Genomic DNA, 23,000 nt, shown 5'->3' on the forward strand with positions numbered 1-23,000 from the left:
TGGGTAGGGAGGCTCACTTGAGATTTGGGCAGACCCAGAAGAGATACAGAGCTGCAGACTGGGTTAAATATCTTTTATTTGTGTAGCCACAGTTTATCTGTTTAGCCCCGGCCATTGTATACTCACAGCAGCCCTTGGCTGCTCAGTCTTCCTTTTTTGCAGCTCTCCTCTGGTCCCTAGCCCAGCCTTATGGCTCCCAGGCACTCTCAGCTGCTGCTGTACATTTTTTTGTTAGTGTTTAGTCACTTAGTTTCCACAGCCCCAATGGCAGTCCATATTTATAGCAAAATACACAAGAGTGGCCATGTGTCAATAATGACCTTGGTTTTATAAGTTAGTTACACCAGCCAGCATCAACCTTGGTTGTATCAGTTATTTATACTGAGACTGATGAGGTGCACTTATGCCGAAATCTTGTTCATTTGGACTTAATGTGCACTGGAAATCACCCTCTGGCCCAGAAAAAAAAAATCTCATTGAATCCAACATTTCCCCATAATCTACTTCAACAGATTACACCTATGGGTTTCAAAACTGAGGCACATTGACTTTCCTGATATGAAAGTAAACCTGATACGTCAAATGTGAATGGCAGTACCTATTCATTTAAATTTCAGCTTGCTCTCTTTCAGAGTGTAAGAGCATGCGTATTGGCCACTAGAAATTCTAGAAGGGCATTCCTCAGTGTCTCGTGCACACCCTCCCAACTACTGAAAATGTCGTTGGAGACACCACTGTGCTATAACTGCTTTTATGGTGATAACCCCAACCATTGGAAGCCAGGGCCGCCTGTGTAATCCACACAGTGAGAAGGTTGCATGGCATATACTGGCAAGTACTAGTCTCTGGCATCTTCAGAGCCTTACTCTGTCAAAGTGGTTCTCAGCTGAACGTTGTGTCTGCTGTGACTTTGGTAAGCATTTCATTTCTTCTCATTAGTGCTATTCTTTGAAGTGTCAAATCTAGTGACTGTTAAATACCAGTGTAATTTAAAATGGAAAAAAAAAAACAACCCACACTGCTTCTTACTGTCATTTAATATGTGAAGAAACCTCAGTTGGAAACAGAAGTAATTTGGCCACAGAGCACGTGTGTAGGAAGGGTCTTGTAAAGATGGGATGTGAAGCTTTCCCCCTTGCCTCTCCAAAAAGATATGTTTCAGCACTGTGTTTTAGAAAAAGCAGAAACCTCCAAAGGGCCTGCTCCTAAGCAGGAAGCAGGATTTGTGTCTGGGACCCTTGCAGAGGGGAGGAAGGGGCTGGAGACAAGGCCTGGGGACTCTCTTGTATGGCTGACACTTTTGCAGACTGCTCATGCCCAGTTCTGTGCCGTTGAGGAGGGGATGGAGGAGAAGGAAAACCACAGTCTTGCTCTCCAGAACTTCCCCTTCATGTGAACGCGACACATGGCCATGAATAATAACAAGGGTAGCATTTGTGTTCTTTTTGCTATTATTCAATTACGTTGCATTTATTTTCTTCCTGTTTCCACACCTGAGTGGGCCTCATGGACACCAGGCTCCCAGAAGGCACAAAGGCCAACTCCTGTGTGTGGTAATGGTCATGGGATCTCAGAAGGCTGCTGAGCAAAAGCAGGTTTGAAACAGGTGGTGACCCACAGGCTGGGCTCAGGCAAGACGGCAGGAAAAGAGAGGCGGTCTCAGTATGGAGAGCATGCAAAGTAATTTTCCCTCTGTCCCGTCTCTCAGGCTGCCCTGTTTTCGCCCTGGTGCACCGTGTATCACTCAAATCCCCGCCACCCGCAGAGATCACACCTAAGCCTCGTGGGCAGTGGGAGCCTGGGGCATGTCCCCCATCACTGGGTCCGTCCTTCCTGGAGCGGCAGGTCCCATTCCTTGCTTCTTTCCTGGACAGCAGCAGGTGTCCAGCACATGGGAAAAAATGTGAACAGGACATGGTTCCTGTCCCGCGGGGTTCCCAGTCTGGATAGATGTGTCACGGGGAGACAGCACCCGTGCCAATGCTTCAGCATCCCAAGAGAGCTCTGTGTGTCCTGGCGGCTCCTGGGCCTCTTGCCTTCTGCATCTCAGAGTCTCTCTGTGTGGTCTTTACTCTTGGGGCTTGCACAGGGTTCCCTCCAGGCCTAAGGCAGAGGCTGTGGTCACAGGACCACCTAACAAGCACAAGGAGGACCTGGAGCTTTGGAATGCAGAGCCAGTGTGGCAGTGGACAAGGGACACAGCCACCTCTGCAGGGTCCTCGGCTCACCGGCACCACCTGAGGTATTGAGCAGAGAACTGCTTGGCATGGGAAAGGGATTTTCTGCGAGTTGGGAAAGTCTTTGTCAAAATACAGTCAGCCATACTTAAGCCAATTTAAAAAATATTATTTAACACAGTATCTTTTTTTTTTTTTTTTTTTATAAAAAATATTATTTAACACAGTATCTTTTTTTTTTTTATTTGATAAGAAAACTAAGAAGTCACGCCACCCTTAACCCTAGCAGACTTCCTCGGCAGAAAGCCAAGGTCAAATTCCTCACATGAAAATGCTCTTGTGCCAAAGCAAACTGCCCCTAAAGGACTTGGACACAGACCTCTTGCACATTCAGCCAGCGATACAGAAGGGGGTTCACACTTGGCCGGCATTTGGTATCCATCAGTGAAGTCAGAGAACTGGACTGGCCCTATGGGAAATTTCTGCCCGGTGTATTCCCAAGCAATGTGCTTTGAACTCTGCCGCCCTCCCGTGGGAGCTCACAGTCCCCATAGAGATTTAGACCAGCTCAGATTCAGACTGGGAAGTGCACGGGAGTGGTTGAGGTCCTCTGCATCTTCTCAATAAGCTACAACCTCTGTTCAGCATCAGGAGGGTGCTCTAGTTTTATAGAGCTTCTAGAATGTTATATAATCCTTTTGTAGGATTCATGCATAGGCAGGAAATGTATTTATGGCCCTTGGCTCTGGTCCTAAGAATTCTTTGACACACTGGAGAGTCCCTGTTCTATGAGTTACGTCTTAAAATCTCCAACCAGGTGTGTAGGTCTGTCTATTAAAGGAGAAGGAGCATCAATATTTAGGAGCAAAAATTATAAAGCTCAATTCCAAGAGAGGAATCACTGCTTTCTAGAAGCTTGTGCTCCGGAAATGGACTCTTGAAGACTGACAAAGCATTTTTAATTTAAAATAATTTAAATATATATTAGAAAGTGACTTTTGGACTTTGGCTTCTGAAAGATTCAACATGCCCTGGTGGCTGTGGGCCAGGGAATGAGAACCATCCTGTCTCCACTCTCTCTTCTCCATCCCTGCCTCTGCCCTGAATGTGGACTTGTGGAGCTTGAGGGGTGGAAGTTTCCACCGGGCCTGGGAAGAGAGTGTCACTCTGTGGCCTGCGGCCGCCCGGCTGATACAGCATCTCTTTAATACACTGATGGGCACTGGCAGGGGCCAGGCTCACTCCTCGGTGCCCGGAGTGTCTAGGCTGTGCTGTGTCCTTGAGGGGCTGGTAGCCAGCTGCTGCTGGTGCTGGTGGCTGGAGGGTCTGGTCTGATGGACACATAGCCCCTCCACACAGGTTGCTCTTGAGGTGGCATAAGTGTCTTCAGAAGAAATGTAGCAACCAGACGCATAACTGAATAGATCTGCTTTTCTCTGGTAGGGCTGAGACTGTGTTGGGAGCTGCATAGGGCCCTGGCTCAGACCCAGGTCTGGGAGCTGAGGAGCCTGTCTGGCAAGGTCCATCACAGGCAAGGAGAATCCTAAGGGGAAGGGTTTGCCCTTGTAAATAGACAGTCTAGTGCATTTGGGCTCTCACAAGGGAGTGGCACAAGCCCTGCCAGCAGAAGGGCTGACTGTTGGGCACCAGGGTAAACATGGGGTCTCACAGGCCCAGGGAGAGAACTACACTTTAGCTGAGCATTCTCCGAGGGCTGTGGCCTTGTTTAGCTTCTGCATCTCACAAGAAGTCACTGGGACACTCAGTGACCCTTCAACTGAGGGAAGTCTAGGCACCAAGCCCTGTGCTGGAGAGGTAGGAGCTTGGAATATAGTGAGGAATGAGAGGTGTAGCTGCCCTCACCTGCTGTGTGAAGCAGATACCACAAAACATGGGGAAGTCAGCTCCGGAGCTATGACTGTGGGAGATAGAAACGTTTGGGGGTTTCCAGGCCTGTCACCAAAGATTTGACCTTGGAGTTGAGCTACCACTGGGAGACTGGATCCAGTCTGGGGGCAGAGTGGGGCCCGTGGGGCAGCTGACAGACAGCTCCAAGGACGGGGAGGGGACTCTGGGAGTGACATATCAGGGCCATCCCTAGTAACTGGGGCAGAGGAGCAGGAGGGTGCTAGGCAGACTCCAGATTCTAAAGCATATTTCAGGCTTTCAAAAGTGAGCACAGAAGGATGGGATTTTTGGGGGTAATTCCCAACAGATTGGATGTGGGCGAGACTGGGTCTGACAGAGAAACTGCGTCCAGATCTGAATAAAAATTGAGTGCTCTTAATGACATGTGCCTCAGGGCTGCATGTGATTTAGAAATGCAATTTTGTGTGAAGTCAGGGTGGTTTGCAAACATTTTTCTTCCTCCCTGGTCCTTCTCTTTCTGGGCCTTCTGTCTTCCTTTATTTCTTCTCTATATCCCAATAGACAAGATTTAAAAGCAAACAGTTTCCCTCTTAGAATTCCTGCTTTCATCTCTTTTACAATGTGTTTAATTTTAAAATAGTTGCTCCTTGAAGTTTTTATTTATTTTGTTTAGTATTTTAAGAAAAGCACTTGGACTTTTACCTTTTATTTTTTCCCTTTAAATCTTGCATTGGTGTTGAGACTTCAGTTGTTTATGAGTGGGTCTGTAACAATGGCCTCTCACAATTTCTGTGTTTTAGAATTTCACTTTCTACAGGCTCATATTTGGTTTTTGTTTTCTTTTTAAAAGAGCACTTGCATGCATATTGTAACACCTCAGTAAGAGAAAACACCCAGCTGGGAGGAGCTTCCCTTGCTCATTTTTTTAGATGAGGGAGAGGGAGACTTTATTCACAGGCTGCTCAAAACACAGGCTGCAAAGAACACAGGATTGACAAATACATACGCTCAGATGGCATTTTTCTGAGGACTGCCCTGGAGCATTCTAGGCAGATGGCAAAACCCAGAGGCGATGACAAGGTGGTGCTCGTTGTGAGCTTGTCTGGGCACTAGGCCCCAGCCACGTACCTGTCAGCCAGGACACAAAGCCTCTGGATGAAGTTTTGAGGACAACCACCTGTCCTGCTTTTCTCTGTCCCAATGGACTCTGAAATCACATCCTTAGCAATGGGATGCGGACAGAGTTTGGATCAAGCCCTTTGTTCTATCAGGCTCCTGGTCCACCCCTTACTGGCAACTATTTCCAACACCCTCAAGACTATAGAAGCCACTGCCTGGTGGTTTCACATGAGATGTCTAAGGTGTGGGACGGCACTTCCTCTTTGACCTTGGCAATCTCTCACACTGTATTCAAGGCCAGGCCCCAGTGGACATACTGGCAAAGGCTTTTGGGAACTTGGTGAGGGAGGAAGTAGGGAGCATGGCTTTCTGTGACGTTCCTGTGTAGTGGGATCTGTTTTAGAGCACCCTGGGCCCCTCCAGCAGGAGAGCATATCCAGGGCTGTGGTGAAGCCCCCAGCCCTGCTGGGAAAGTACTTCAACAGGGCCGGAAGGACTAGGCATCTGCTGGGCAAGCTAGCAAAGCTTTGTCAGCTTCTCAGCAATGGATGACCAATGGCTTCTTTAGAGATACAGCCAGAGGAGCTGTCTCTCAAATACCTGTGCTGTGCAGGGACAGGTGTGGTGCACTTTAAGAGTAATCAGGAACCATTTCCCCCGTGCTGCAGTCTTGAGGTGCCTTAGGGCTTGCAAAAGATTTTTTTTGGCTCTCATTATAATGAGGGTAATAGCCAAAACCAACCCAAACCAGACCCTCTTTCAACAGCTCTTCCCACAAGCAATGTGACAGTGTCAGAGGATCTCAGACGTTCACAGGCATCCAAGATGCAGCCCTGAGACTCCTTAGGAAAGGGACTGCTATTACCTTTCCTGAACTTGATGAAGAGTTCCTTTGAAAGACAGCCTGGAATGATGGTGACTGGAGACTCAGCAGGCTGCCCAGAAAAAGCAGGTTTGAAACAGGTGGTGACCCACAGGCAGGACTCAAGCAAGGTGGCAGGAAAGGAGAGGCGGTCTCAGGATGGCAAGCATGCAAAGTAATTTTCCCTCTGTCCCATCTCTCAGGCTGCCCTGCTTTTATACCGGGGTTGGGTGGGCTGGGCTGTGAGACGGCCACTTCCTACTTCCTTTGTCAGGTTCCCAAAAGCCTTTGTCACCCAAATCCCCACTAGCATCAGAGATCCCATCTCGCACGGTGTGCAGTGGAGGTTTGGGCCATGGAACGTCAGAATAGTGTGTACCAGACTTAGGGAGTGAATGAGATATGGTTCCTCCCTCCGGAGGGGCACAGTCGTGGGGTGGGGCCAGGCAACAGTGCTTCAGCTCCTTGGAAGAGCTCAGCGTACCTTAGTGGCTTCTGGGCTACTTGCATTCTGTGTCTCTCAAGAGTTCCCTGGGTTTAGGAGCTTTTCTCTCCCTCCCAGCCAAACGTGGAAGATCATTTCCAATGTAGGATTTTTCTGCTGAGATCTTTTGTAAGTGACCTGGGACAAGGATGTAGGGGACAAGGTGACTCACCTCTGGGTTTATCAAGATGTTTCCTCTGAGTTTAAGGTGGGGAGGGTGTGATCACAGGGCCACCCAATGAGCAGAAGATGGGGCTGGGGGCCCTACATCTTCAGTCTCCTGCTCGCCAGCGCCATCTGGTGTGGGAGAGGCTGAAGTGGGAGCCGAGCGGCTTGACCCGAAAAGGGATTTCTGGTGCTTTGGGTTAAGCCTTGATCAAAAGGCAGACCTTTGATGCCCTCCAGGAAGTGTCTGCCGCACCCTACTGTCCTTTTGACTTGCGTCTGTTTTGAAAGTCACTTTAAGGATCCCATGGGACAACAAGGACCATAAAAAGTAGGTGTCGACAAAAATAAGTTTGTCTAGGCCATTAAGGGACAGATTCCCAGGGGACCAAACCTCCTGGGGGCAAACAGTCCAGGTACAGACAGTTTGCCTTACAGACCAGGGGCCTAAGAGGCCGGGGACCCTCGGGATGAACAGGGGCAGGAGGGAGCCTGGCTACTAAGTGTGGCCAGCTGCAGATGGGGGAGGGGAAGACCGGATTCTTAAGCAATTGGCAGGTAGAAGTGTGGCTTTTCCCCTCGAAGCCAGTTGAGTGTTTCACAGCAATGATGTATATGATTGGCACTGAGTATGTCAAATGTCACAACAGCTCATGCTCAAGCGTGTCCAACTATTTTGGACATACAAGTGTGGCTCTCTGTCCCTCCTGTCTGGGACGCCGTCTATTTCTGGCCTCAGTGTCAGTGAACCCTGTCAGTATCAGCCTCATGAGGCAGGGGGCTACGAGCCTCAGGCTGACCTGAGGCGCAAAGAGCACACAAGAGGCGAGGCTTGTGGGGTCTGCTCAGGTGGAGGCAGCAGGACACCAGCCAGGACTGCTCCTGAGCAGGAAGAGCCCTGGACTTCAGTCCACGGTGGCCCCTGCCTTCGGCTGCCACGGGGCTTCCCACTCCCACTTCTTGGGGGTGCATGGGCTTCAGCTGTTGTGAGCAGAGCTGTGGGCGGTGCTGCCGGTCAGGCTAAGGCGAAGCTGCGTGACCAGATGTTGCTCGCACGCAGCGTGGCTAACTTGCAGCTGAGCCGAGTCGGGGAGAGTACAAGCTGAGGGGAGGGGCTGCATGGGCCACGAGAGGGGTGGCTGCTGTCGGTGTGACCCCGGGGACTGCCAGCCCTGGCTAGCACAGGTGAAGCATTCAGGGACCCTCCTATATTCCCACCTCTCTCTTATTCCCTCTCCTTGAATGTGGGCTTGTAGGAGCTAGGGATGTGTGGGTTCTAGAGGAGTTGAGGAGCAGGGGTCACCTGGTTTGACTTCCCGAGTACCCCAGGTTTGTAACATTCATGTCACATAAGGTACCAGGGCATGGAACCAGAAAACGAGGTTGAGTGAAGGATGCTGTGAGCTCGCTCAGCACTTGGCATGGGGAGGCCCATTCCAGTCACCACCAGGAAAACCATCTTTTCTTGCCAGATGAATCATCTACTCATCAATATGGGGAGTGTGGAGGCCATTTATACATATGACTATAAATCTTTGTCCTTCTTGGCTTCAACATCATGCTGTATGTTGGTGACCGAGTAGGAATAAGTAGCAAAATTAATTTGATTACTACCTCTTCCTTTACTTTTAGCCTCCTTGTCTCCACTTTATGGCAGATAGAACTCAAGGCGCAAAAGAGACAAAGTAATGGTAGCGCAGATATGGTCACTCTCCTGTTGCTAAATGCAGGGTTTCTGAGAATTCCAGTGACTCATGTCTAAGAAGCATACGAGCTACTGGCTTGCTGTCAGATTATTGAGATAAACCAAGACTTGTAGATATCATAGTGGCTGGGTCACTGTGTGACTCTTTGTTGAGGGGAGTCTAGGCACTGGGCCCTAGACTGGGGTGTCAGCTTGGAATACGATGAACCAGACATAGGTGCTGCCCTCACCTGTCAGTAAAGCAAATGCTACGAAACATGGGAAAGTTGCTCCTCTAGAGCCATGACCAAAGCCTCGTGGGAGAGAAACTTCCCAGTTAGTCCAAATGTATCACTAAAGAATTGACCTTAGAGCTACCACTACAAGAAGTCCACCAACCTGGCAGCAGATGTGGGTCCTATGAGGGCGACAGCATATCCAGAATAGAGGCATGGGAAGACACTAGTCATAGGCTCCAGATTCCAAAGCACATTGCTTGGGAAGGCCTTTGGGAAACCGTTGCTTCTTTCAAAAATAAGCAGGATGCTTGCCGATTGCCCTTTATTCACTTTACTCATGGCAGACGAGGCTACTGCAAGGCACAGAAGGCAACCAAGAAGAAACGGAAAGTAATGGCATCAATAGACTGATGTCAAATTACTGAGGGAAACCAAGACTTGCGGATCTCAGATTGACCAGAGTAGTGGCTGTCTCCCTCTGACGTATCTAAAATTCGTGTGTTACGTGCACATCAGTTTAAAAAGGGCCTTTCGAAGCAAAGGAATTGAAAGACACACACACACACACACACACACACACACACGCATTAGTGATAGAAGTAAAAAAAAAAAAAGTTCACGAGATCACCTTTTTTCTACAGTTCTTCTAACCCAGTTTGCGTCAGCTCGTTACCAAGGAAACATCTTCAGGACAGAGTGGGGTCAGACCCACTGATTCTCCTGGGGTTGTGGCCCTTCCTCCGCTCACCTCTTCTTGTCTCTCTATTCCCCATTTCGTGCAGTTTTCCACAGTCGGTTAAAGCCCCCCTGACAGGAAGTCGCATGACCTTCCTAGGGTTTAACTCAAATGCCTTTTTCTCCTAATAGCAGGGGTTTTTGGTGTTAAGATTTGCCAGATATGAGGTTGCTTCCTAGCAGATGGAGTCTGGCTGTTACCTCCCAGGACCAGGCCTCTTTGCCTCCACTCCCTGTATGCAAATCCCGCAGTCACTTAGGGTTCACATCCCTTTCCTCCTGTAGAGTCCAGGCGCTTTTCTCTATTTATCCCTTCACTTAATGGACCCCAGCATCATATTTACTGTGGCCCTGTGGGGGACATTATTCTCTTCAGACAAGCCTGCCATTTGGGAAGGGGCATAGAGGAATTGGGAAGAAGAGGGATACCCAGAAGGTGACTGTTTGGAAAGACAATAAGGTAACAGAGCCCACAGCTACTCCATCTTTGGGTCACTCCCTCTTACCCCCAGTTAGTGGCCTTAACCCTCCAACTTTGCCTCTGTCTCTTCTGGCTCAAGAACCTGCCTGAGTTAATTCTCTAAAGGGAAGGACAACTTCATCTCTTACATCCTCTTTGGCACCTAACACAGGCCTGGATGTGACGGAGCTTACCAACAAATATGTGTTAAATGAATGAACGAGTAAATGAATGAATAGTCCCACTACCCGGAGCGTCTTCCGTAACCCTGCATTCTCAGGAATCCCCAGACCAAACCCAAGCCCCAGAGGCCTAAAGTCCTTTCCAGTCTTTTTTTCAGACCCACCCCCCATTTCTCTCAGTGTTACAGTTGTTCTCACACATACAGCATGAACCTCCACTGCTTTGGAATCCTCCCCTTCATCGTGCTTATGTCATCGCACTGCACTGACTTGGTGACTTCCTTTTTATCTACAACCTGGGTTTCATCCATTGCCTATATTCAGATCCTCCTTGTAGAGGCCTGGACTATGGCAGACACTTCCTTTTTCATCGCCTCGGACAATAAAACCAGGCTCCTTTCCTAAACTTTTTAAAGATTCGCATCACTGCACTTAAGTTAAAAAATAAACATCCGTGGCTCTCAAAACCACCAAAACACATTCAGATACCCGAGCCTGCGCAGTCTGCTGTCAGATGCCTCCCTAGCCTTCCCTCCTGCCACCTGCTGTGTTTGCTAACTTTCTGTCCCACTCCACTGACTCCCTGGCAGGCCTCTGGCCTTCCATTTCTTTGTTCCTCTTGCCACACATGCCCTTTTGGTCGCGCCCAGTCTTGCCTGTTCTTCAAGGCTTGGCCAAGGTCAAATCCCTCTTCTTTGACACCTCTGCCAACCACTGGCAAAGACCACAAGGGTGCAGCTCAGCCTTCAGGGACCCTCACTTTCAAGCCTTGGGCCTTATTTTTCTTTTTTTTTTTCAGCTTTAATTGAGTTTGTTGGTACATTTTAGGGATACAGTACAGTTACATTTATTGTTGCGATCTTGTACCTCTACATGACAGGTCTTGATTCTCATTTTTTCCCCTAACCCCTGCCCTCCCTTCACCCCCTTCTCCCCTCCCCTCCCCATCTACAAACACTTTATTTTCATCTTTTATCTCACATTGTTTTCTTTTCCCTTATTACCCTTCCCCTACCCATCCCACCTTCCCTACACCTTTAGCTCCTTTCTTCCCATTTCTAAATGTCAGTAATCTTATTAGGATCCTATGTATTATTGCAGATTATTCACACCAGAGAAACTATTCGGTATTTACACATGTGTGACTTATTTCTTTCACTTAGGAGTATATCTTCAATATGTATCCATTTTCCTACAAATGAATCTATTTTCTCGTTCTTTATGGCTGAGTAATATTCCATTTCATAGAAAAACCACATCTTCTTTATCCAGTTGGGCCTTATTTTTATATTTGTAATTTTATATATTTTCAAGAAGCTCTTCCAGTGTTATGAACTTCACACCCACTTTAAATTTCTGCCCCACCCTGCCCTAGATTTCAGATCTGTAGGGCTGCATCCTTCTTTGTGTCTCATTACAACAAGCCCAGAAAAATGCTCTAGCCAGCCTCCCGGATATGTAGACCTTCAGAGTGACAAGAGGGGTGCGGCTGGATGGAGTCTCTCATAGTTATGCTGAATCCCTGTTTGAGGGGTACAGATGTATAACAAACTATGGTCTGCCACCTTGCCCAGAAGTCAGGAAAGCTATTTTTTTTTCTTTTTTTTTTGTACCAGGGATTGAACTCGGGTCCTTGCGCTTGTGAGGCAGGCCACTAAACCACTGAGCTAAATCCCTGGCCTGAAAGCCATTTTTTTCTTAAAAATAATTGTTACTAATGCTTTCTTCTACTAATCAAAGAGTCTAGTGTCACTTTTCTGCTCTGGCTGCTGGGAAACTCGGAGCTACATTTTGAGCACAATGGCTCCAGCCTGCCGAGGTTAATCCTTTGGGCTTCTATTTTGCTACACTCTGCACCACTTAACTTTGTTTTTCCATTTTATTTTCTACAAACAAACTTCCTTGTTACTTTGTCTTGATATATTCATATAGGTCAGTTTGAAGCTTTTGCTTAATTTCCATTTTCCCATTTCCCGATCATTCTACCCCCTTGTGTTGACAGCTGCGCCCACTCCCAGCTGAGGATTCCTGACGTGCAGCCTTCTTTTTCTGCACTGAGCCCAAGGTTGTCCTCAGTGGTGGCTTTAAGAACCGCTTCTCTCCGTCCTGCAGCAACCGAAGCCTCCTGGTGAAATTTCTAAAAGGGGCTGCTGCGCTTGAACCCTTGAAGGGGCCACCCTTCCTCATCTCCAGGCCTCCTTTCAGTCTCAGGAGGGGGCCCGCACCCGGAGATCTCCATTGGCAGTGATTCCTCCCCTCACCCAGGCAGTTTGTGGACTGAGCCGGGAGGCTGGTCCAGCCCCAAGCCGGGTTTGGTCGTCCGGGCAACGTGGGCGTGGCCACACCCATCAACGGCCCGCTGTCCGGCGCGAGCCTTTTCTTTCTGTTGGTGCAGGCGCGCCTGTGAAGGCACGGTTGGATGCCTAACTGTAGTTTCTCGAGGGAGGTGTGTGGCTTGATCAGTGTCATTCAACTGCACGACTAAACAAACCCAAGTGGCCTCTCGGAATCCACCAGTTTATATGTCACTTCCTGAATTGGGAATGCTGGGCCCTGCGCTCAAACGTGGCCTGATTCTAATCCAGGAGAGAGATCTAAGGCCAAACCTCACTAACCAGTTTTCCAAACTGTGATCAGAGGACACCTGGGTCAGAATTATGAAGGATGCTGCCTTCAAATGCCAGCCCCAGGCCTTAGAGTCTTGGCACAGTCTCGCAGGTGACAGCGTGTGCACACTGATGCCTGGAAGGCCACAGATATAGGGATGCGGTTGCAGAAATAGGCAGAAAAATCATAATAGTGACACTTAAGTTGTTTTTCTTTTTTGGTTTTTTGAGACAGGGTCCCACTATGTAGTTGAGACTGACCTGGAACTCACTATGTAGCCCAGGCTGGTCTGGAACTCATAGCAATCCTCCTGCCTCAGCCTCCCGAGTACTGGGATTACAGGCATGCACCACCACGCCCACCTTTGACACTTATTTATTTATTTATTTATTTATTTTGGCTTTTTGAGACAGGGTCCCACTATGTAGTTGAGACTGACCTGGAACTCACTATGTAGCCCAGGCTGGTCTGGAACTCACAGCGATCCTCCTGCCTCAGCCTCCCAAGTGCTGGGATTACAGGCATGCGCCACCACTCCCGGCTGACACTTAATTTTTAAAAAGAAACTATTGAGGTATAATTTACCATAAAATATGCCCATCCAAAATGTACAATTTGAAGAGTTTTGAAGAATATTCTTTTGTAACCGCCACCACAATCTGGATAAATACCATCGCCCCGGTCCCCCCGCAATAATCTCAGCCTTGACATTTCTAGAGCTTCATAAAGATAAAGATATTAACTATACAGTGTGTCCTCCTTTGTGTTTTGCTTTTGCTCTGCATTATGTTTTCGAGGTTCATCCGTATATCAGTAGTTGGCTCCTTTTTATTTATTGTTTGTTTGGATAGACAATAATTAGTTTATTCATTCACTTGTGATTGGGGTTGTCCCTAGTTTTCTCAACTCTTGCCTAACATGAAAATTAACTTGAACTGAATTGCAGAATTGTTTATAAGCTGATTGTTATGCATAAAATTATAAATCTTTATGCAATCTATTTCAAGTTAATTTTTTTTTTCTGTATGAGTTAAGGATTGAGATTTGTTTTTTCTTAGGGAATCTAGTTCCCCATATGATGTTCCAGCACCATTTACTGGAAAGATTTTTCCTTCCTTCCATTGAATTAATTTGGCACCTTTGTATAAAGTCAATCATCCATATGTATGAGGTCTATTTCTAGACTCTGTTTCACCAATCTGCATGGCTACCTATAAGTTAATTTACAACTGTGTTCATTACTATAGCATTATAGTAAATCCCCAAATCACGTAGTGTAAGTATTCCATATGTCCTACGTTCTTCACATTTGAATTTTAATTTTAGAGTCAAATTGTCAGTTTTGATAAAAACCCTGCTAGGATTTTGGTAGGGATTCCCCTGAATCTGTGGATTAATTTCAGGAATATTATCAACAGCATTCTTTTCTTTTTTTGGTACTGGGGATCAAACTCAGGATCTTGTGCTTGCGAAGCAGGCAGTGGAAACACTGAGCTAAACCCCTGGCTCCATTATTTTCTTTTAAATATTTTTCTTATGAATGTGGTCTATATATTTAAACTTTTTGAAATTTGAGGAAAATTTTGTAGGTTTTCAGTGTGCAGATCTTGCATATAAATTTATTTTTAATTATTTCATGATTTTGGCTACTGTTCTGCCATTTTCCCCAAATGTTTGCTATTAGGGTATAATACATGGAAATATAATTGAGTTTTGTATATTAACCTGTACCTGTAACTTTACTAAACTTATTAATTGTAGCATATCTGTGTGATAGACTCTTAAAGATTTTCTAAATGATGATGATTGTTATTATTTTTGTACCAGGGATTGAATTGAGGTCCTTGCACTTGTGAGGCAGGCAGTGGAACCACTGAGCTAAATCCCCAGCCCTACATGATCATTTCATTGATGAATAAAGTTCTACTTTTTCTTTACAGTCTCTAGGCTTATTTCTCTTTTTAATGCTATAATGAATAGGACTTTCAGTAAAATAGTGAATAAAGTTGCTGAAGGTGTTCTCCAAATATCTTTTGTCACCAAGAGTTATGATGGCTATAGATTTTCTAACATACTAAGTAACCATAATACCAAGAAGCTAACCCAGCAAATTAACACAGATTTAACATTATTAATGAATCTAAGGCCTTATTCAGATTTTAGCAGTTGCCCTTCTACTGCTATTTTTTTGACCCAAGATCAGTCCGTGTTCCCCTTGTTGCATGAGTTGTCACGTTTCCTTAGTCCTTGTTCATTTGAGACAGCACATGCCTGTGGCGCTCTTATAAAGTGTTATTTTGCATAGTGTTCCTCAACTTGGAATCTGTCTGATGTTTTTTCACAATTAGACTGAGGTTATGCGACTCTTGCATGAACACCACGTAAGTCGTGTTGTGCCCAGATGCAGTGGCACATACCTAAAATCTTAGTTTCTTGGGAGGCTGAGGCAGGAAAATTGCAAGGTTTTTTTTTTTTTTTTAGACAGAGTCTTGCTATGTAGTTCAAGCTGGCCTTGAACTCACCATGGTCCAGGCTGGCCTCGAACTCATGGTGATCCTCTTGCCTCAGCCTTCTGCGTGCTGGGGTTACAGGGGTGTGCCACCACATCTGGCAAGTGATATTTTGGTTTGTTTTTTTTTTTTGTTTTTTTTTGGTTTGTTTTTGAGAATTGCAAGTTTTGAGGCCAGCCTGGGCAAATACCAACTTAGGGAGAAACTGTTTGAAAAAGAAAAAGAGACAGAAGATACCCACGAGTCTTTTACTCATGATAAACTTTTATCATTTTGTTAAGATAGTGTCTGCTAGGTTTTTCCACTGTAACTTTACTGTTTCCCCATTGGAAACAGTAAGTACCACCTGGGGTCACTTTTTGGGTCCCTCAAATATCTTGAATTAATTTGCAGTTTTAGCATCTATTGAAAACCTTGCCAGCAATGATTATTACCATGATAAGTGCTAATTTTCTAGTGCCACCATTCTACCTTTATGACTTGGACTTCTAATAAGAGGAAGTGTAGGAAACAGCCTACAAGCTTGAACCTGGGTGAGGGGTGACAGAGATGCAAAAGAAAGGGACTCAATTAGAACCAAGAGGGATTAAGTAAACGTACAAATTTTCAACAACGAATGGCATTACACTGTATACATTAAATGTACCAATAAAATTAATTTAAAAAAATAAAGAGACACAGAACCACGTTAAAATCTGGAGGGCTGGGGCCTCTTGTCTCCCTCCGACAGAGCCCCAAGTGACTGGTGCACTCTTGACTTCATCGACTCAGACGTGAGTACGAGCACAAACAGTCAGAGTTCCACAGGATTCATCTGTCTCCCTCCCTCCTGGTCACCACCAGGACCTCAGGTGCCTTTACTGTTCCCTGCATCATGTCAGCAGTGATCGCTGAGGAGGCCATTTGGGCCTCGATCTCCCCATCTGGTCTCCAGAAAGGAAGAGCTATCCTTTCTGCTCTACTCATTTATATCATTGTGGACTCTCGGATATTTCCCTTCTTCTATGGCTTATGATCCATTATATATTTTTTTCATTATACTTTCTTTAAAAAAATTTTTGTTTTCACACTTGTCCATTGAGTGATACTTCGAGTCGGCTCTGGCCATGTTCCTATCATCTATGTAATTTTTTTCTGATTTTCATCTCAGTATGAGTAGCACCAACTGCTTCATGTGCCTAGTAATTTTTGATTGGATGTGTGGTATTTTAATCTTAGGGTTACCGGTTGTTGCATTATTTTCAATAGCGTTTGGCTTTGTTCTAGCAGGCAGGTAATAGTCTGATGGTTCATCTCCATCCTTTTGAAGCTTGATTGTTAGGATTATTTAAGGCAGGTATAGATTACCTTATACTCTAGTCTTATTTTAGGCGTACTATGAAGCCCTGACCCTTTGGGGGTTTCTACCAAGCCCCACCCTCTCCACATATAATCCATAAAGTCCACGCTGTCATGTAGAAACTAAAATAATTCCAACTCTGTGTGAGTTCTGAGAATTGTTTGCCTTAGGGGTCCCTCGAACATCTTCTCTCCCTTGTAGTTCTTGTCCAGCCTCTCTGAGTTTTTCCCTGCCCATACAGAGGCTCGTATTCAGCCAAAGATTCAAGTAGATCTCTCTGTGGATTTCTAGAGCTCTTTCTCTGTCTCACTTTTTTCTCTCTCTGCTGTGCAAAATTTCTAACAGCCTCAGCCTCCCATGTAGTAATAGTTCATCACTATCTTAATTTGTATTTTTCTGATGCCTAGTGATGTTGAAGTTGGAGAGTTCTTTCTGTATTCTAGATATGAGTCCTCTGTAAGATACGTGATTTGCCCTCTGGCAGAGGTGTGATTTGCCATTCTTTTCTCCCAGTCTGTGGCTGGGCTTCCTAACCTCATGACAGGGAATTTTACAGAGCAAAAGTGCTTAATTTTTTTGATTTGTTTTGTTTTTGAGACAGGGTCTCAGTATGTAGTTCAGACTGGCCTGGAACTCATAGTGATCCTCCTGCCTCAGCCTCCCGAGTGCTGGGATTACAGGCGTTTGCCATCACGCCTGGCTCAAAAGTGCTTAATTTTGATGAGGTCCTATTTATGAGTCCTTTTATGCATTGTGCTTTTGGTGTCATATTTAAGAACTCTTTGCTCAACTTTAGTTCCGAGAGATTTTCTCCAATATTTTATTCTAGAAGTTTTATGGTTTTACATTGAAACTTATGAGCCACATTGACTATTCTTATAAATATGTTTATCTGTAGGTTTTTTGGAGATGTTCTTTACTAAGTTGAGGAAGTTCTCTTCCAAGGATCCTGAGAGTATTTATTATGAATGAGTATTTAATTTTGTTAAAATGCTTTTTATACTTCATTTTACATAAAAATGTGATCTTTTCTCCCACAGTCTGTCAATATACTAGATTATCATGATTGATTGTCATACTGAATCAGCCTTGCATCCCAGGAACAATCCTTATTTGATCATGGTGTGTATTTGTTTCTATATATTATTGAATTTTCTTTGCTCTATTTTGTTAGGAATTTTTTATTTGGTATCCACAAAATATACTTACCTGTCACTTTTCTCTTTTTAAAAATATATTTGTGTGGTTTTGGCATGAGGGTACTACTGCCTTTAAAAAATAAATTAGGAAATGTTCTTTAAGCTTCTATTTTCTGAATGAGATTGTATAGAACTGTCTTAATTGTTCTTTAAATGTTTGGCAGAATTCAATGATAAAGTCATTTGGGTCCACAGACTTTCTTTGGGGCAGTTTTAAAATTATGAATTTGCAGTTCGGGGATTTAGCTCATAAGTGCCTGCCTCATAAGTGCAAAGACCTGAGTTCGATCCCCAGTACAAAAAAAAAAAAAAAAAAAAAATTGAGTTTGCCTTCCTTAATAGTTACAGGACTTTTCAAATTATACATATATCATATTGGATGTACTGCAATAAGCTGTGGTTTCTGAGGAATCTGATTTTACCAAATTGTTGTTAATTTGTTGTGTGTAGAGTTGTTTATTTTGATATCTGCAGGCTATAGTGCTATCCCAATTCGTTCTTGATATGGGCAACTTTTGTCTTCATTTATCAATCTTGCTAGACTCTGTCTGTCATTAACAAACTATGGGGCCGGGGATTTAGCTCAGAGGTTCTGCCGCCTGCCTTGCAAGTGCAAGGACCCATTATATTTGAGATTAGATCTTATGACTCATCATTGTTGTACTTCAAAAGTTTTCGTCAGTCAGAATTAGAATACTGACTCACCAGCAGGTCGTTGAAGGCTTTGCTTCAGGTTTTGTAGTAGACCCATTCAAAGGGGGTTGGCTGAGCATTAATGGTTTGTGATGCTTAAGCCCATGAGCCAGAGTCATAACTCCAACTTCCACATGGTCATCACCGTTGGAATTTTTAGGAGAGCTTTCAAACAGAATGATATTGTGAAGGTCAGAAAACTTTTGTGCCAAGTGTGAGGGTACCTGTGTGAGGGTACCTGCATGGCATTCTTGTCTCACTTTTCTTGTGGCTCAGACAAAATACCCAACTTTAACCCAAAGTGTAAAGAAGGAAAGGCTTATTGTAGCTCACAGTTTGTAGAGGTTTCACTTCACAGTGGGTGGGCTCCAGGGCAAGGTGGCGTGGCAGAGGGGCATCAGAGAGGAGACACAGTCCAGGGCAAAGCAGGGCAGGCAGAAGGCAACAAGCAGCAAGCAGCAAGCAACAACAGCAGCCTTCATCCTGCCTCTTACATTCTATCTAGGCTACCTGCCTTTAGGGTTGATGACACTCACTTTCCATTTGGGGCACCCTTAATTCTAGCATCCCAGCATGAATCAATCCCCGCATCACACCGTTAATCCCATACCAAAATCCAACCACCTCTGAAAAGCCATCGCACGAGGACTTTGGGGGGGCATCTAGACACAGGCCACAACATTTGAGAAATGTTCTTCTCAAGGCACATTTATTTCCAAGGAGAACCCATGGCATGTTATTCACCAGCACATGCAGTTTGCGTTTCTCTAAGATGGCAGGCTGTGAAAACTAGCCACGTTGGTGGTGTCATACACAGAGACCCGAGCACGCACCTTTAGGCAGTAGTGCTGCACCGTGCTCTCTCCACACCACTCTCGTTCTGCTGAGTCTCACAACAGGATCTTGTGCACTCCCCAGCAATCTCCTCTGCTCGGTCTTGGAAGCCAGCAGGGTAGATGAAGCACGTCTTCCCAACACTGGAGTCGCTGCTCACTATGCTATTGAAAATGCAGGGGCGGGCCGAGGCACACAGCCTTCAAGGATGTCCTTGATACCGCTGCACAGTCGGTGGAGAAGCTAGCCTTAAGTTCTGACTCCATCTTGGAAGCTATTTGCCAGCTCCATCCCAATGGGGGAGGCAAAAAGCAGATGCAAGGAGGCCGGGAATTAGAGCACCCTGGGCGCGCATCCACACTGACTCCTCTGATGGCAGACTATTATGAAAGCTATTTAAGACTATCCGTTGTTTATCTACGAACTTTCTACTTAATATTTTTGGACACTCATAGGTAGCTGTGGATAGCTGAAACCACGGGAAGCAAAACCACAGAGAAGGGAGAAGTGTGGTGCACATGTTTACATCCCGACCTCTGATCTTCGTTCAGAGTCACTTCTCCTTCCAGCCTGACTTTTTCCCTTTTTTTTAGCACAGAGACATAAAAGGTGACTTGATTCATTGTTCTCTGAGCCATTATATTCTTTTAGGGCTTTTATTAATGGATCCAGAGTCGTGCTTCTTCAATCACCATTTGTATTAACAACACAGTAATAACACCCCTACTCGTGGGTCCAATACTAGTCTTAATTGCTATTTATCGAGTTCAATGTCTGGCATAGTTCTACCGAAAAAGAGTAAAGGTACACAATTCCATTGTGTTAAAATGCTTTTCCAGGTAGGCTTCATGGTTTAGACGGAGAGCTGTTAACACTGACCTCGCTCACACATTCTTGTTTTCTGCGTTTCCCTGACTGATAACACGAAACATTGCATTCAGTAGTAGTCATTTAAAATATCATCACGGGGGGGTGGCGTTTAGCTCAGTGGTTCTAGCACCTGCCTCGTAAAATATCATCACTAAGAAATTATGAATGAATGACATGTTAATTTCATGCTTTTATCATATGCTTATGTTCCCTAATCTTGCTAGGTCCCTTAAAGTGAGCAGCAGGCCTTTTTTTTTGTTTGTTTGTTTTTTGAGACAGGGTCTCACTAGGTAGTTGAGACTGACCTGGAACTCAGTATGTAGCCCAGGCTGGTCTCAAACTCACAGTGATCCTCCTGCCTCAGCCTCCAAGTGCTGGGATTACAGGCGTGCGCCCCAAGGCCTGGCTGAGCAGGTCATAATAAAGGATAGAAAAAGATTGGAAACAAGTCAACTATCATTAAGATGGAGATGGTTTAAATAGCAGTACCTCTCACACTAGAAGATTAGGCAGCTGTACGGATTAACAAAGAGGCATTCTGATATACATTCTGATATGCAATGACCTCTGAGACTTATTAAGAAAGATAGCCGTGTGTGGAAGTGAGGGTGAATTCTGTGTCCAGTTTTGGTGTAAAGATTTTAGTGCACATATTGATTTGCAGAAGGCAAGGAATACCTCTGGGGTTATAGCAAGGATGAGGCGTGTGAACATTTTAACTCATACAACAGCAGAGAAAACAGCTCACCACAATGATAAACAGGAACGGACACCCTTCCTTGTCTTTATTTCACTCTTTCACCATGAAGCACTATGTTAAGTATAGGTTTTGTGGATTTCTATTTTTGAAATTTATGGAGAGGGTAATAAGAGTGTAACGAATGCAGCACGTTATTATTTTAGAAACCCACACCGGCTTTTCCTAGGCAATTGAAACATTCAGATGTAAACACTAGACAGTAAACACCTCCAGCAAAGCCGCTCCTGTTACACAGTCACAACTCACAGATGTGTACAGAAGTCATGCTAGAAGCCTCTGCTGCAAAGCCCAAATAAGTAGTGGTATTTTAGGTGCGGCACAGGGTCTTCTGGGTCATTATTTACCAGACTTGAGTTTCTGCACATTATGCCAAGGCCCAGTTCAGAGACTTAGTCACTGAGTCCATTTCAGTGACAGATTTCACTTCGGGGGCATCTTCTTTTCCTGTCTTTGTCTTCTTTGACATCCCTTTCTCATCTTTGAGTTTTTGGTTCTGCATCAGGGCTTGTGTGCTGTACCTTTTAAATGTTGCACGTGCTCTGTCTTTTCCGGTTTGTGCTGTGTCTCCCTGCTGCACGGCTTCTGGGTTGGCTTCTGGCAGGACTGGGAGGATCCTCCTGGGGACCCCCGTGACTCCGCCCTGCCAGTCCAGGCCTTTTCATTGTCTGCATCAATTCGGGTCCTTAGGGTCCTGAGGTTTCCTCTTCTTTTGCAGATAAATACTTTTGCAGTCGCCTTCTTACATCCAGTTCTAAAGCGGCTTCCTCAGAGTCCCTAACTAACTGGGTGGATGGAGAGGAGTGGCCAGCTGGGGACCAGTCCCCAAGGCGCCTTGGTCAGGTTTCCCAGTGGCTGGATCTCTCTCAACCAGTGATCTCCGGGGTCAAGTAGCCAAGGTGATTTGTTGTCACCTGTTGTCCTTTTTTTCTAGTACAAGCTTCTCATGATACAGGGCTTTTTTGGGGGTGTATTTTGAGACAGGTTCTCACTACGTAGTTGACACTGACCTGGAACTCATTGTAGCCCAGGCTGGTCTCGAACTCACAGCGTTCCTCCTGCCTCAGCCTCCCGAGTGCTGGGATTACAGGCGTGTGCCACCATGCCCGGCGATACAGGGCTTTTTAACTACAAATCTTGTCTCTTTGCTTGAGCATTTAGTATCATAAATGACTTTGGAATAATCATGTTTTGTTCTTTTGAAGCACTAGAATTATTATTATTATTATTATTATTATTATTATTATTATGTTAGAATACTTTTTCCTTTTTTAAATGATTTTTTTCTCTATCAGCTTAGTTTTCTGTCTAGAAAACTAAGTAGCTACAGTTTTTTTTTTACAGGTTTGTAAAAAATAGATATGCTTTATAAAGCTGAGAAAATATTTCTATTCCAACACTTTGATGAGAGTTTTTTTACATCACACACAAGTGATTGTGATTTTCTCCTTTTATACTGTTACATCTTGAATTACATTGATTTCTCAGATATTAAACCAATTCTGCATTCTTGGAATAAACCCACAAAGGCACATGTATTATTCATTTTGCATATTCCTGAGTTTGATTTGCTAATATTTTGTTGAATATCTATGTTCATGAGAGGTATTCTGTGTGTGTATGGGTTTTGTTTTGTTTTTCCTGAGACAGGGTTTTGCTCTGTGGTTCAGGATGGCCTTGAATTCACACTGTGAGCCCAGGCTGGCTTCGAACTCACAGAGATACTGTTGCCTCAGCTTCCCTAGTGCTGGGGATTCTGTTTTCTTTAATAGCTGTTTTTCTTATGAGGATATAGCTGATATGATAAAATGATGAAGGAAGTGTGTCCTTCACTTCCTTTTTTTGACAGTGCTAGTGGAAGATTGACGTTATTTTCCCCTTGGAATGCTCCCATTCTCCCTGTAGCGAAAAGCCTCGAGGAGAATATAGTGACCTTGGCGGTAGGGCGTGGCAAAGCTGGCTGGAGGCTTGGGAGGGACCTGTCAAGAGACCCCAGGAGGCGCCAGGTGATTCTCAGGACCCCTACTGTAGAACTTCTTCCTGGCTCCCAAGCAGTGCAGACAGCATACAAAAAGACCAGACATCACAAGAAGCTCGCTGTTGTGACTCCTCCCCGCAGTTCCTCCTGGGTTTCCTGGACCCAGGGTGTACTTTTATTTTGGTTCTCTTTCTCATTTCTCTCTCTCTCTTTTTTTTTTTTTTTTTTTTTTTTTTT

The sequence above is a fragment of the Fukomys damarensis genome, unplaced genomic scaffold (assembly GCF_012274545.1).
Source record: "Fukomys damarensis isolate Sample0158 unplaced genomic scaffold, DMR_v1.0_HiC HiC_scaffold_20, whole genome shotgun sequence".
In the NCBI taxonomy this organism is placed as follows: domain Eukaryota; kingdom Metazoa; phylum Chordata; class Mammalia; order Rodentia; family Bathyergidae; genus Fukomys; species Fukomys damarensis.